Genomic DNA, 9,852 nt, shown 5'->3' with positions numbered 1-9,852 from the left:
TGACCATGAGATTATGTAAATCACTTATACCGGAAAGGTACTTTGATTACACCAAACGCCACTGCGTAAATGGGTGGTTATAAAGGTGGGATTAAGTATCCGGAAAGTATGAGTTGAGGCATATGGATCAACAATGGGATTTGTCCATCCCGATGACGGATAGATATACTCTGGGCCCTCTCGGTGGAATGTCATCTAATGTCTTGCAAGCATATGAATAAGTTCATAAGAGACCACATACCACGGTACGAGTAAAGAGTACTTGTCAGGAGACGAGGTTGAACAAGGTATAGAGTGATACCGATGATCATACCTCGGACAAGTAAAATATCGCGTGACAAAGGGAATTGGTATCGTATGTGAATGGTTCATTCGATCACTAAAGTCGTCGTTGAATATGTGGGAGCTATTATGGATCTCCAGATCCCGCTATTAGTTATTGGTCGGAGTAAGTACTCAACCATGTCCGCATAGTTCGCGAACCGTAGGGTGACACACTTAAAGTTGGATGTTGAAATGGTAGAACTTGAATATGGAATGGAGTTCGAATATTTGTTCGAAGTCCCGGATGAGATCCCGGACATCACGAGGAGTTCCGGAATGGTCCGGAGAATAAGATTCATATATAGGATGTCATTTTTATGTGATTTAAAATGATGTGGAAGGTTCTATGGAATGTTCTAGAAGGTTCTATAAAAGTCCGGAAGAAACCACCAAGGAAGGTGGAGTCCCGGAGGGACTCCACCTCCATGTCCGGCCAACCCTAGAGGGGGAGGAGTCCCAAGTGGACTCCCCCAAAGGGGGCCGGCCACCCCCTCCATGGAAGGTGGAACTCCCACCTCTAGTGGGAGTCCTAGCTTGGGTAGGTTTCCTATCATATGGAAGGTTTTGGGTTCGGGTCTTATTCGGAGACTTGTAGTCCAACCCTTGGGGCTTCCACCTATATAATGAGGGACAAGGGGAGGGGCCGGCCACCTCAAGACCACCACCTGGCCGCACCCCCAAGTGGCCGGCCACCCCTCCCAAATCCTAGCCGCCCCCTCTCCTCCATAGCTCCCGCGTGCTTTAGCGAAGCTCCGCCGGAGTTCTCCACCGCCACCGACACCACGCCGTCGTGCTGTCGGATTCAAGCGGAGCTACTACTTCCGCTGCCCGCTGGAACGGGAGGTGGACGTCGTCTTCATCAACAACCGAACGTGTAACCGAGTACGGAGGTGCTGCCCGTTCGTGGCACCGTGATCAAGATCTTCTACGCGCTTTTGCAAGCGGCAAGTGAACGTCTACCGCAGCAACAAGAGCCTCATCTTGTAGGCTTTGGAATCTCTTCAAGGGTGAGACTCGATAATCCCCTCGTTGCTACCGTCTTCTAGATTGCATCTTGGCTTGGATTGTGTGTTTGCGGTAGGAAAATTTTTGTTTTCTATGCAACGAATCCCTACAGCAACGGGGTTCCCAGCCCCAATTAATTAACTTTCATTAATAATTCTCTTCACATGTTTTGCCCTGATTCATCAGTAAGCAACTTAATTTTGCAAATAGACACTCCTCCATGGTATGTGAAATGTTGGAAGGCACCCGATGATTCGGTTAGCCATGGCTTGTGAAAGAAAAAGGTTGGGAGGAGTGTCATCAATAAATAAAACTAAAATACATGTGTAAACAAAAGAGAAGAGGGATGATCTACCTTGCTGGTAGAGATAACGTCCTTCATGGGAGCCGCTCTTTGAAAGTCTGTTTGACAACGGGGTTAGAGTGCCCACTACCATTCGTTGACAACAACAAACACCTCTCAAAACTTTACTTTTATGCTCTCTATATGATTTCAAAACTTGAAAAGCTCTAGCACATGATTTAATCCCTGCTTCCCTCTGCGAAGGGCCTTTCTTTTACTTTATGTTGAGTCAGTTTACCTACTTCTTTCTATCTTAGAAGCAAACACTTGTGTCAAACTGTGTGCATTGATTCTTACATGCTTGCTTATTGCACTCATCATATTACTTTGTGTTGACAATTATCCATGAGATATACATGTTGAAAGTTGAAAGCAACTGCTGAAACTTAAATCTTCCTTTGTGTTGCTTCAAAACCTCTTATTAAGAATTTATTGCTTTATGAGTTAACTCTTATGCAAGACTTTTTGATGCTTGTCTTGAAAGTACTATTCATGAAAAGTTTTTGCTATATGATTCAGTTGTTTAGTCATTATCTATTTGTTAGTAAACTATAGACCATTGTTTTGAGTCACTTCATTCATCTCATATGCTTTACAATAGTATTGATCAAGATCATGTTGGTAGCATGTCACTTCAGAAATTGTTCTTTTTATCGTTTACCTACTCGAGGGCGAGTAGGAACTAAGCTTGGGGATGCTTGATACGTCTCCAACGTATCTATAATTTCTTATGTTTCATGCTAGTTTTATGACAATACCTACATGGTTTATTCTTACTTTGATGCATTTTCCGGTACTAACCTATTAACAAGATGCCGAAGCGCCAGTTCCTATTTTCTGCTGTTTTTGGTTTCAGAAATCCTACACAGAAAATATTCTCGGAATTGGACGAAACAAAAGCCCACGGCCCTATTTTCCACGGAGGGTTCCAGAACATCGAAGAAGAGTCGAAGGCGGCCAGCAGGGGGGCCACCCCATAGGGCGGCGCGGCCAGGCCCCCTGGCGCGCCCAGGTGTGGGGAGCCCACCCCCTGGCTCCCCCGACGCTGCCTCTTCGCCTATATATTCCTTCGTATCGGAAAACCCTAGTACCGAGAGCCAAAATACGAGAAAAGTTCCAGTGACGCCGCCGCCGTCAACCCCATCTCGGGGGTTCCGAAGATCTCCTCCGGCACCCTGCCGGAGAGGGGAATCATCACCGGAGGGCTCTACATCACCATGCCCGCCTCCGGACTGATGCGTGAGTAGTTCATCCTTGGACTATGGGTCCATAGCAGTAGCTAGATGGTTGTCTTCTCCTATTATGCCATCATGTTTAGATCTTGTGAGCTGCCTATCATGACCAAGATCATCTTATTGTAATGCTACATGTTGTGTTTGTTGGGATCCGATGAATATGGAATACTATGTCAAGTTGATTATCGATCTATCATATATGTGTTGTTTATGATCTTGCATGCTCTCCGTTGCTAGTAGAGGCTCCGGCCAAGTTGATACTTGTAACTTCAAGAGGGGGTATTTATGCTAGATAGTGGGTTCATGCCTCCATTGAATCTGGGACAGTGACAGAAAGTTCTAAGGTTGTGGATGTGTTGTTGCCACTAGGGATAAAAGATCAATGCTTTGTCTAAGGATATTTGTATTGTTTACATTACGCACGATACTTAATGCAATTGTCTCTGTTGTTTGCAACTTAATACCGGAAGGGGTGCGGATGCTAACCCGAAGGTGGACTTTTTAGGCATAGATGCATGCTCGGATGGCGGTCTATGTTCTTTGTCGTAATGCCCTAAGTAAATCTCATAGTAGTCATCATGATATATATGTGCATTGTTATGCCCTCTCTATTTGTCAATTGCCCAACTGTAATTTGTTCACCCAACATGTTATTTATCTTATTGGAGAGACACCACTAGTGAACTGTGGACCCCGGTCCATTCTTTTACATCTGAAATACAACGTACTGCAACCATTGTTCTCTGTTGTTCTTTGCAAGCAAACATCATTCTCCACACCATACGTTTAATCCTTTGTTTTCAGCAAGCCAGTGAGGTTGACAACCTCACTGTTAAGTTGAGGCAAAGTATCTTGATTGTGTTGTGCAGGTTCCACGTTGGCGCTGGAATCCCTGGTGTTGCGCCGCACTACATTCCTTCACCAACAACCTTCACGTGGCCTTCATCTCCTACTGGTTCGATAACCTTGGTTTTCTTACTGAGGGAAAACTCGCTGTTGTACGCATCACACCTTCCTCTTGGGGTTCCCAACGGACGTGTGCTTTACCGTTACAAGCAGCTGCTTTTTTGGTGCCGTAGCTGGGGAGGAATCAACACTCCATCAAGCCCAGTCACGCGCCATCAATGCCCAGTACCAAATTATCATAGTAATCATCTAGTCATGTATCTATCGATATTCTGTCAATTGCCTAGCTGTAATTTGTTTACCTGACATGATATTTCTTTATGGAGAGACACCTCTAGTGAACTGTGGACCCCGGTCCTATTTCCTTTACTGATAAATTTAGCTGCAATCCTGTTCTGTTTACTTTCTGCAAACATCTCCTTCCATTCGATACGTCTAATCCTTTGTGTTCAGCAAACCGGTGAGATTGACAACCTCACTGTAAGTTGGGGCAAAGTATTTGGGTTGTGTTTTGTGAAGGTTCCACGTTGTTCCTGACGCCGGTAGTGCGCCCTGTCACTAGTCAGGCAACAACACCATCAGAAGTCACGCCTTTCTCCTACTGGTCGATTAAACCTTGGTTTCGTACTGAGGGAAAACTTGCTGCTATGCTCTTCACACCTTCCTCTTGGGGTTCCCCAACAGCGTGTCTGCGTACTACGAGTGCACACCAGCACACACCTTCCAGTAACCTTCGGCGAAAACAAAAACATTGTGACGCGTTTGCGCATTTTGTAAATTAGGGTCCAAGCAGATAGTCACCCAGTCGTCTTAGAATGAGAGCATATGGTATTTTTGAAGCAATGGAGCGATGTAGATGTCACTTCTTTAGGAGCCCACGATGCCGGTCGAACCCAAGGGAATAACGCGACGGGCTCTTCATGAATACATCCCCAGAGCGACTCCTCAATTGATTACTCTGAGAACATCGCACAATCAGTCAACATAAGACCGCGCCCATCAACATGGACTAAAAAGGTGCCATGTGCCCTTTGCAAACAATGAGGTTGCCCGGTGAAGTCATCAGTACTTGACCAGACACCCTGGGTCTATATATAGCGCACACAACAACATCTCCTATCAAACAGTTACTGTTAAAGTGAAACTCGTGGTGTTGTCACACCTCACATGCTATGACACTCGACACTAATTACGTACAAAATGACACCGCTAACTAATTTGCAAAAAATCTCTCACCGAACAGTTCCAACAAACTTGCCTTATCCTAACAAATTTGGCAGTAGTATCTCATCAGTAATGTCATTGCCTACTCGACAATACCCCGGAGGAGGGATCCTCATGGAGGGGAGAAGAAGATGGGGCCAAAGGGCGGAGAGCCATCGGGATGGTGGTACGCGATTTACCCAGTTTTGGAACACGCTGCACGAGGGCAAGGCCTAGTGCTGCTTGTCTGAAATTATGTGGGTGCTTTCGCATTGCTACAATGAGTTGTGTTTGTCTCGTCTCTAGTTCGAGATTTGCTTCTAGGGCTCCCGGAATCCGGCTTATAAAGGTGCACAGATCTAGGGTTTCTATGAAGAGTCCTACCCGGAATACAAGTAGCATCACTACGAAATATTATATTGTCGGGCACATCTCCACCTACTTCCTAACTTGTCGTACTGGATCCGGCTACCTTCATGGGCCTCCAAGGATCCGGCTACCTTCATGGGTCTCCATGAATCCGACTACCTTCATGGGCCTCCATGGATCCGGCTACCTTCGTAGGTCGGTTGGGATCCGGCTCCTTGTTCCTGGGTTAGGTATCTTCCATCTTGATCAACAACAACTGGGTCGTCCGGTGGGCCATATGTCATCACCACCATCTGTGGGTCACCCGGGCTTGCCGGAATCGGACTATGTCGTTGGCATACCCATGAAGTATACCCACAACAAGTAATATACAATACAACAGAATTAGTTAACAACCTTATCTAATAAACTAGCATGTGGCTAACACGAGCACCCATTGCAATACCTCTCCCATTCTTGCCGAACCCCTCTGGCGTGCTTGCACTCAACCCCGGCGCCACGCCGACCAGTGGCCACTGTTCGCTTGGTGGCGTTTGTTCTAATGTTGTCTTGCGGTTGTTGGATGTCATCTTGGTTTGAGTGGTCGGGTGTTTAGGCCTTGTATTGGGCTTGTAAGAATGTTCCTTCTATGAATGCAACGAAACACAAGCTATGCGTTTTCTAAAAAAATTAATGGACTAGAAGGAATCCAATCGATGTGCCTTGAGCTCCATCTAAATCTTTCAACGTGAGTAAACTGTTCCAATAACTAGTTCTTCTATTATGTTATTATAAATGTTCTGTTTAGAATAATTTGGTATAGTTACCAAATTAAGTAGGTCCTGTGTTCTATAATTTGGTTTATGATAATGTGTATGTGCGGGAGTGGTGTTTTGGAACATGGGTGCATATGCTCCCTATATTTTAAAATGCATCTTACACGTGTTTTAAATTTCAAAAAAAATGAAACAAAAAAAATCCGCAGGTACATCTTTACGTGCCACGCGCTTACAAAATTGTTTCATAAAAAATCGACTTATCATGTGACGTGTGTAAAAAAGACAAAATTCAGTGCTAAAAATAATGCTTTTCGCAAGATAAACTTTCTCCTTTTACATAGATCACAAAAAATATTGGTTTTTCGTGAAACTTGACAAACATTCATATATTATGGAGATGTACATGTAGAATTTTTTGTTCAAATTTTTCGACATTTCAAAATATGATTTTTTGGTAGAGGAAACATACGCACCCGGGAGCCGAATTGAATTTCCGTGTATGTGCTAGTTAGGTTACTATGAATGTTTGGTATACTGTAGATATCCATTTAGGTTACAGTGCATAAAAGCAACTTTCCTCAAAGGAACATGGGTCAGATGAACCACCACTAGTCACATAACCTCTTTATATAAAGCTTAAGGTATGCATGCTTATCTGCTAAGTAGTATCTTCTAAAGCATCTGCATTCTGCAGACGTCTTAAGAAGGAAAAAATGGGGTTTAGGGCATCTCCAACGGGCGGACGCATTTCGGACGTCTAAATTGTCCGCGCGCGCGTTGGTTTGCGTCGGCCCGCGGATGCCTTATTGGCCGGGACGACCGTTTGCATCGGGTATCTCCAGCGGTGCGGATACATTTCTTTAGCACAGACACCGTGAAAGTTGTTAATAGCGGTTTAACGTCCCCTCGAGGCCTGACGCCGGCGATTACCGGTTCCCGTGCGACGACGGTCATTCCCGCACGTGCCCAACAGATTGGCGCGTTTCGCCGATGTTTCGCGCGTGCGGGAAACGACCTGCGCGCCAACGCTGTTTCCCGCCCAACCGTGGCTATATATGGTGGACACCGGTGGGGGTGACATGCACACCTCAATCTAAACCCTAGAATACATCCATGGCCAAGCAGAACATTAGCTGGGATCAAGTTGTTCAGGTGTGCCGCCAAGTCCACCCGGAGGAGGAGCGGCTAGCCGCCGACGCCTTTCAGGCCGAGCAGCTGGACCGGGAGGAGGCTGATCGAGGCGGCAGGGCGCACACTAGAGCGTTAGCGCCTGTTGGCGGGCAGGACGGAAATCATCGATGCCAGGGCGGAGCTCCTCCGTTTCCTGCAACCCTACCCACGAACACCGTCATCCATGACATCGCCGACAACGACGAGGATGTACCCAGCCGCTTCGAGTGCGCCGGGCCGACAAGACCGCTCCGCTCGCATCGTTCGAGAGCCTACCTAGGGACGCCCAGTGCCGCCGGGCTTGGGCAACGGAGGAGGAAGCTCACAGCTATGCGATCGCCATGGCTCGGGCGTACATGTGCTCCGACCTGGATTCGGTCGCGCAGAGGGGACCAGATCCCGCGCGAGTCGAGCAGGAGAACCGCGAGCTGGCGGACACCATCGGCACCAGGGACGATGCGGTGGCAGCGGCTAGGGATAGGTCCCGCTACCATACCCACATGGCGGTGGTGGAGGCGATGACGGCGGAGGATGCGGCGGTCGAGGCGGTGGCGAAGAGAGTCCAGCGGGACTCCTCTCTGGCCGAGGCCCTCGAACACCGCAGGCGGCAGGACGAGATGTCCGATCGCCGGTCTGCGCGGCGCAAGGAGTGCGCTAAGCTCCCGCGCTTCGGCGACAGTGCAGGCCCCTCCGACGGCCAGTAGTAGGCAGGGCGACTGCGAGTAACCCAGCCGTGGTAGGCCACGCGATCAATAGTAATGAAGGAATATTTTGCTTACCTACTGCCAAGCGGGCCCGGATGCAACCAACGCGGTCACTTTGCACGACCGTGCATCGTCCGTGGAGACGAAAGCTGCCGCATATTTGAGCCGCGTTTACGTCGCTGCGGACGGCTGGGTCACTATGCGTCGCCCCGTTGGAGCAGGGTCCAGGCGCATTTTTCTTCCGCGCGGACGCACCAGTTGGAGATGCCCTTAGGTTCAGGTTTCAGCTTAACCCATGAAGTATGACAGAGAGAAGATCCCTGGCATGATCTTCACACACATGCTGAGTTGCTAAAACCATCTATAGCTCTATGCAGTTCCTTGTTTCACACAGTGCCACCGCATCTCCTGCTGTTAGTGATCTGTAAATGTTGTCTATGCAACTGGGAGAAAACTGTGACCAACTTACTTTTCCAACAGATTCAGGTGTTCTTTCTTTGTTTTCTTCTTCGAGGGGAACAGGTTCAGGTGTTCTGGGAGTTGAGTTTAGGCAACTTGTACCTTTCGGCTTCTGTTTTTGTAAATTTTCCAGGTTCTCATACATACCTTGTGAGCATGCAACTTTAGGTGTATCCTTCATCCCTAGGTTTGTAAAACCACTTCTGATTACTTTCTCTTTGTTTATTTGCATGAAGAGGTGAAAAAAAAATCCATACTTAACAAGAAGGAGCATTATTTTTCTTTTAAAAAACTGAGTATAATGACTACAACTTCATAATTTTGTTCGAGGAAAGGGGAGAAAAATGGATGCCTAATTCACATGAACATGCTTAGTCTTTAAGCTTTTTTTCTGACGAAAAGGAACTAAGTCTGAACTCTGAAGTTAAGACGACCTTGGATACTCATCATAATAATAATAAAAACCACATGTTTCCTGTGCCCTGTTGTCTCAACTGCCCGCAGGAACATGCAATCTCAAGATCTGTGAGCAAATTGATGGGCAATAGATCAGATCCAAATCAACTATTTTATTAAAGATGAGTTAAATGCACGATCTCTTCTAGTATGATGCCATTGCATATTGCTTGTCAAGTGGTGCTCAGCACACATGATCGTTTCTCACTGCACACGATTATTCTGCGATGATGCATGATTTTGTTCTCATTTCTTTCTTTCCTGAGAAAAAGATGTCCTAGATTTATCTAAATTTAGATACTATATGTTTAGAAAAATCTAAGACATTTTTTTTATTGATGGAGGGAGTAATGAGTTTGATTTGATCCAATTAAACTAGGAGATTGAATAAGAAAATAAACTAGAGATTTACATCACATAATCACCCGTGCACACTAATTACCCTCTTAGCTGCATAATTTACCGTTGCAATTTGTACGATATGGTTAATGCAGTTTACATCACCCCTGCGACGTTTATTGTACCGTATTCCACACGATCCATATCGTGAAATATATATTGTGTAGAAAACGTTTATTTTGCGTGCAAGATTGCTACTAGTACTCGGAGTAGATAAGTAGAGTATCTACGCGTTCACTTGTCTCATCAAAAATGGAAGAAGATACGAAGCGTAAACAATGCTGGAACGGCGAAATTAATATTTCGCGGCAAGGAGAAGAGACCACCAAAAGCGAGAGGAAACCCCAACGGGAACGGCCACCTGAAGCCCGCGATCCGGGCACCCCGCCGCATCTCCCTCGCCCCTGTCCCGCCGTAACCCTGTCCAGCTCAGCCACTCCCACTCCCACTCCCACTCCCACCGACTCCTGGGCCCCGCCATACACATCATTAATCCCCTGCACCATATAGCTACAGCCCCA

Source organism: Lolium rigidum, chromosome 7 (genome assembly GCF_022539505.1).
Source record: "Lolium rigidum isolate FL_2022 chromosome 7, APGP_CSIRO_Lrig_0.1, whole genome shotgun sequence".
In the NCBI taxonomy this organism is placed as follows: domain Eukaryota; kingdom Viridiplantae; phylum Streptophyta; class Magnoliopsida; order Poales; family Poaceae; genus Lolium; species Lolium rigidum.
The sequence above is the reverse complement of the archived record's forward strand: the minus strand, read 5'-3'. Positions refer to the sequence as shown.